The sequence below is a fragment of the Echinops telfairi genome, unplaced genomic scaffold (genome assembly GCF_000313985.2).
Source record: "Echinops telfairi isolate 266 unplaced genomic scaffold, ASM31398v2 ScPeMD7_1;HRSCAF=3_0, whole genome shotgun sequence".
Taxonomy (NCBI): domain Eukaryota; kingdom Metazoa; phylum Chordata; class Mammalia; order Afrosoricida; family Tenrecidae; genus Echinops; species Echinops telfairi.
Window position 1 is genome coordinate 83531642 of NW_022103896.1, and position 6007 is coordinate 83537648.

Below are 6007 nucleotides of genomic sequence, written 5' to 3' on the forward strand. Positions count from 1 at the left end.
CTTCAACTGATATGTCACTGCCAGAGATTTTTTTCCCAATCTGTGAGTTTTTACTCTTTTGATAGAGCCTTTTGATGTACATGACTGTATTTTTAGAAGCTCCCAGGCCTCTATATTGTCTTGTGTAATGTGGATGTTTTTCATTATATTTGGAAGTGTATTTACACCCAGGTTTAGGACCCATGAGTTTGTCCCTATTTCTTCATTGATGATCCTTACGGTTCTAGGGTTCATAGTTAGGTGTTTAATCATCATGAGTTCATTTTTATACCTAGGGTAAGGTATAGGCCTTGTTTAATTCTTCTGCAGTTGGAGATCCAGCTTTTCTATCACTATTTATTGAAAAGGCTATTTCTTCCCCGACTTAATGTGCTCTAGTATTTTGTCAGTATTATGTTTGCGGGTGCTCGGTGTGTTTCTGTGTTCTCCCTTCTAACTCATTGGTCTGCAGAGCTAACATTGTACCAGAATCAAGAAGTTTTGATTACCATGGCTAAATAATATGTTTTGAAATCTGAGTGTAAAAGAGCCCCTGCTTTGTTTTGGTGTTTTGTTTGTCCTGGGTTTCTTTTATTTTTGTATAAAGTTGGTAATTAGGTTTTTCCATTTCTTTGAGGAACTGTGCTTGGGACTTGGATAAAAAATGCATTCAATTTATAAATTATATTGATATTAAAAAATTATATTGATATTTTCATTATATTAAGCCTTCCTATCCATGAGCATGGGTCATTATTCCATTTGTGTAAGTCTCTTTTAGTTTCTTGTAGAAGTGTTTTATAGTTTTCTTTGTATAAGTCTTTTGTTCTCTGATTAGATTTTTTCATAAGTATTTTATCGTCTAGGTAGTCATTGTAAATATTCATGTTCTTTTAATTTCCTTTTAAGGGTCCTAATCGTTAATATATAAGAATCAATAGAATTTTGTATGTTGGTATTATAGTCTGCTAGGTGGCCAGACTTTTCTTTTTATAAAAAAATTTTTTAGTAGTTGGGATTTAATACATATAACATATCATTCCATATTTCAATCATGTCAAGTAGAATTGTACAGTTGTTATCACAATCAGTTTCCAACCATTCTTTTTCTAGATGGCACAATTTGCAATTAATTCCAGCAATTTTTGTTTGAACCTTTGGGGCGTTTTATATATAAAATTATGTTACCATCGTATAAAGAGAGTTTGTTTCTTCTGTGGCAATTTGGACTCCTTTAATATCTCCTTGGTGTCTTATGGCTCTGGATAAACTTCTAGGACTATATTAAATAAGAATGTTCTAAGGCAACCCTGTCTTGTTCCCATTTGGAGGAGGAATGTTTTTCATTTCTCGCCATTTAATGAGACACTAGCCCTTGTTTTGCATAAATGTCCTTTGTTATGTTGAAGACTTGGCCTCCTGTTCCTTTTTCATTAAGTATTTGATCAAGAATCAGTGTTGAATTTTATCAAATGTGTTCTATGCATCTACTGATGTAATTACATTGGCCTTTTCCTTTGTTTTGTTTATGTGATGGATTTTATGGATTGTTTAACATGACATTGACCTATGAAGAATCAAGAACACAATGATAGTAAATCTGATAGTAGAAAAGTATTCCAACCTAATTGGTATAAAGCTTTTTTTGTAAAATGAAGGAGAGATTATGAGGGAAACACTAAGCAAGATGTTCTAAGTAATTGCTTAAGCAAATACTTTTATTTGGAGGATCATAAAAGTAAGGAAATATCATTCAATAGGGCATCGGTTGCTTTGTGATTGCTTTGTGATTGGAAGACTTGAGGTAACTGCATCAGAAAGACTTTTACCTGATATAACATTACTGCATTCCAATGTCTGTGAACATGTTACCTCTTGAGAGCAGTCTAATTTTACCAAAGACAACTGACATAAATTTTGCTCAGCTCTGAAAAACAGCCTGGGGGGTTGGGAGGAATGCCCAAAGTTATTTTAAGTTTAGCCAATAGTTTGAATATTTAATACTATTTTCTCTTTTAAGTTTGAGTTTGAACACTTAACACTATTTTCTCTATTTTAAACAGCTTTATTGCCATATAATTCACAGCTCATATAACTTAATAGTTCAATTATATTAAAAGATATGTACAAATGTGCTTGACACAATGGATGGATGGATGGATGGATTGTGCTAAGAGTTGTATGAGCCCCCAATAAAATGATTTTTTTTTAAAGAGTTGTATCCTAACAACCAAGTTTAGAATATTTCTTCTTTCTTATCCTTATTGTTATTAGCTCTCAAACCCCACCCCACCCCCGGTATCCTACCCTGGCATACCCCTCAAAAGACTCTCAACGCAGTCACCTTTACCTGTCCTAGATTTCATATAGAAAAATATGTCTATTTTCGATAAAGTCCTAGTATCACTGAAGATCTGTCAGCCTCCACTTTCCTGGTGCTATCATCTTGAAGAGGAAAACCAGGTAAAGGGCTCGTTCAGTGTCCTTTTGGGGAAACCAGGCTTATTGATGTCTGTTACTGTTCCATGAATCAATTCCTCATGCCCCTTAAGGTGGACAGGGCTGAAGATATGGAGAGGGTGATTTAGGAGGAAGTAAATGAAGTCTCTCAAGCACAAGTTCCATCAGCCTGGGCCAGGCAAGATCCAAGTGGCCAGGCAAGAGAACACCCTTTCTCACCACCCCTCATCTTAGAGCCCTCCTCACATCTCCCTCGTGTCCTCCAGTTGCCTTATTCTCTCCTTCTGGCCTAATATCTCCTGTTAGATGTAAATAAAGCCAAATGTACAAAGATGTAATGGATTAATTTATTGCTCCTACTTACAAAGTCTACAGGGAACACTCATACGAGATCCACAAGAATGAGTTCTCAATATCACAATTTAGGACACATAAAATATGAGCAGAAGAGGGATTTGGATGAGGCCCTATTTCTGGTTCCTCCTAACAGGTCCACCCCAGCCTGGCATTGGTTCCTATCTTTGACCTCAGAGTGGGGTCAGACTCCCTGGAATAGACTCTTCCCATCAAAATTGTCTCTGTTTCTTAGAAGTCTTATCCAAAAAGCAGCACAGAGTATTTTGCCTGGCTCACCCATCAGCAAAGAGCTTTTCTTTCAATGCATAAAATCACATGGGGAGAGAAAATTGGCAGATTTAGATTTCAGGAGCTCTAAGGAACTTAGAGCTTTGGAACTTTCTTTCAGGTTCCTTTTCCTGAAATCATGAGTCAGAGCTCAGCCTCCCTCTGCCATACTCTACTCAGAAGCAATAGACATTCTGAGGAGCCCAGAAGCCAAAGGGTTCTACTTGATCAATAATTGAAATAATGATGACATCTGGTCAAAACTCAAACATTGCAGAATTTCAGACCCGTACTCTCAAATTGCAGAATTGTAACTGACTGAAGTCTCATCAATTGAATACAACTTTTTTTAACCAATAAAAAATGTCTAGTAATGTGCATTCTTTCAGCAATCCAGGTACAAACTCAAAGGTGATATGAAGAACAGTGTTTGACAAGTACTTCAAGAACTGGTTTGGGGGTTCAGGGATAAGTTGTATGGCACAGAGTTTCATTTGAGGAGCCCTAGTGGCACAGCGTTTAAGTGCTTGGCAGTTAACCAAAAGGTCAGTGCTATAAACCAACTTATCGTCATCCCACAGTGCCAAATGGGTAGGCAAGATGTGGTAGAAAGATGTGGCAGCTTGTTTATGTAAACATCACAGGCTTGGAAACCTTTTGGGGGCGGTTTTACTCTATCTTATAGGGTCACTATGAGTCAGAGTCAATTCAAAGACAACAGGGTTTGTGGGCTTCATTCTCTGGATCTGTGTGTTAACAACTGTAGAATCTAAGCAATAATATCTCTTAAACATAATTCAATTGGAAAAATCAAATGAGATAAAGCCTGGGAAGATTCTGGTAAACCATAAAAGTGTGAACATTAAGCTCATGCTTTGAATTCTAAAAACCTCCGTCGAAGGGTCCTGAACTCTGAAGAATGTAGAGCTGCCATGCTGAAGGCCCTGAGAGCCCAAAGACTTGGTAGCCAGTCGCTCTCAGAACCATTACTAACCTAGCTAACTTCACTTGAATACTAATCTACTTATGTGGCCTCAAACCTACTAAACACAGGGTAAGAAATGGACAATATTGATGAATTCGTTGATTAACAGTCAATGCTGTCTGTGCAAATTGGCTTATTGATTCATTGTTGTTGACACTAGATTTTTTGTTGGTCCCAATTCATAATGAGTCCATGCACAATAGGATTGGACATTTGTGATGCATAGAATTTTTATTGCATGATTTTCTTCCACTCCATCTTAGTCTAGAAGTTGTGCTGTTCAACATCATAACAACACACAATGCATGAGGTGCATTATCTAGGAATCGAACCCTCGGCCCCCACATAGAAGGTGAGATTCTACTACTGAACCAATTAAAAGTTACATGTGATGTCCCTACTGCATTCCTTTTGTCATATCCTACTCAAAGATATTAAGATCCTCTTGGCTTCTTTAGACCAATGGTTGTAAAACAAACAAAACCTTTCAGTCAAATGTCTCATGTTCCCCCAAGGAAATGAATAATAGTTATGAATTCCAAATAGCACCTGTGTCTCTAAGGTCATATTACAATGCCAACCTTCTAGCCTCCCAAAGAAAAACACCCTTTTTAGCATGCCAGGGAGGCCGTTCCAATTCAGTCAAGTACAACTCAAAGAAATCAATGACCACTAACAAGTTCTCTGGGCAGCCGGGCCAGAGGAGGGAGAATGTCGGCCTCAGAATGCAAGAACTGGGCCTTCCCGAGGGAAGCGTGTACAAAGGTTGGCTCATTAGAAACCCTGGATCTACTACAAGCCTAAGCAGCCTTCCTGAGCCCTGCCACCAGCTGTTGAGCCTGCACAAACAGCGGATCTCTGTTCTTGTCAGCTTGACTTTTGTGCCCCACAAGTATGCAACTTGGCACCCAAGCCTGGGACCATGTGGGAAGTTTGAGATACAGGCTCCTTGAGGGGGCACCTCATGTTCCCCCTATACAGGGCAGCTCCAAACATACATTTTAACAAACCTCCGATTCAGGAGGCTTGCACATGGAATTGTGACAGCTTCTATCTTATGATTTCTTGTCAGCTTCAATTTTAGAAGAGATCTGGTTGTACAATTCCACAGTCCAACAGCAATGTATAAAAGAGTTCCAATCTCTCCACATCCCCTGCAGAACATATTATTTATGGTTTATTTTTAATTTTGCTAAGAGTTTGGGTGTGATGTAGTATCACATTTTAATTTGCATTTCTTTCATTGCTAATGAACAGGAACATTTCTTTTAGGGGGTGATATAATTTTATTTTATTTAACATTTTATTAGCACTTCATCCACATGTCACACAATTCAGACCTCACAATTCAATAAGATCAAGGAGAGTTGTACAATTGTCACCATATACAATTCTAGAACACGTTCTTTTTCCTTTGTATTCATTATTATTCATGTAGTTTTTTTTCTAATTGTGGCAAAAATATACACAACAAAACATTCTCCACTTCCACAACTTCTACTTATATAATTCAGTGCCATCGATGATACTCTTTATGTTGAATATCCATTAGTGATATTATTTTCTAGGAACATTTCTTTATAAGGCTATCGGCCTCTTTAATTGTCTCTTCATGTCTTGCGCTTATTTTTTAATTGTGTTATTTGTATTTTTCTTATTAAAGTGCTGTCGTTTTAAGCTACAGATTTTTCAAATTGCACTTCAGAAGTTGTATCATAACTCAGATGGACTTAGATCCTGCCAGGACTTGCCCGCTTCTATTACTGTGTGAGCCATTCTCTTGACAGATATTTCTCTCTTATCCTTCCATCTATAATTACCAGTGGTTTTGCCTCTACTCAAGACTCAGCCTAACACCTTACGTATCTGCTTAGAAGTTGCTTTTACTTTAATGCAGGATTGTGTATATAGTATTTACTTCTGTTACCTCTACTTGTACTTCTCCCAGTGTCTTCATTG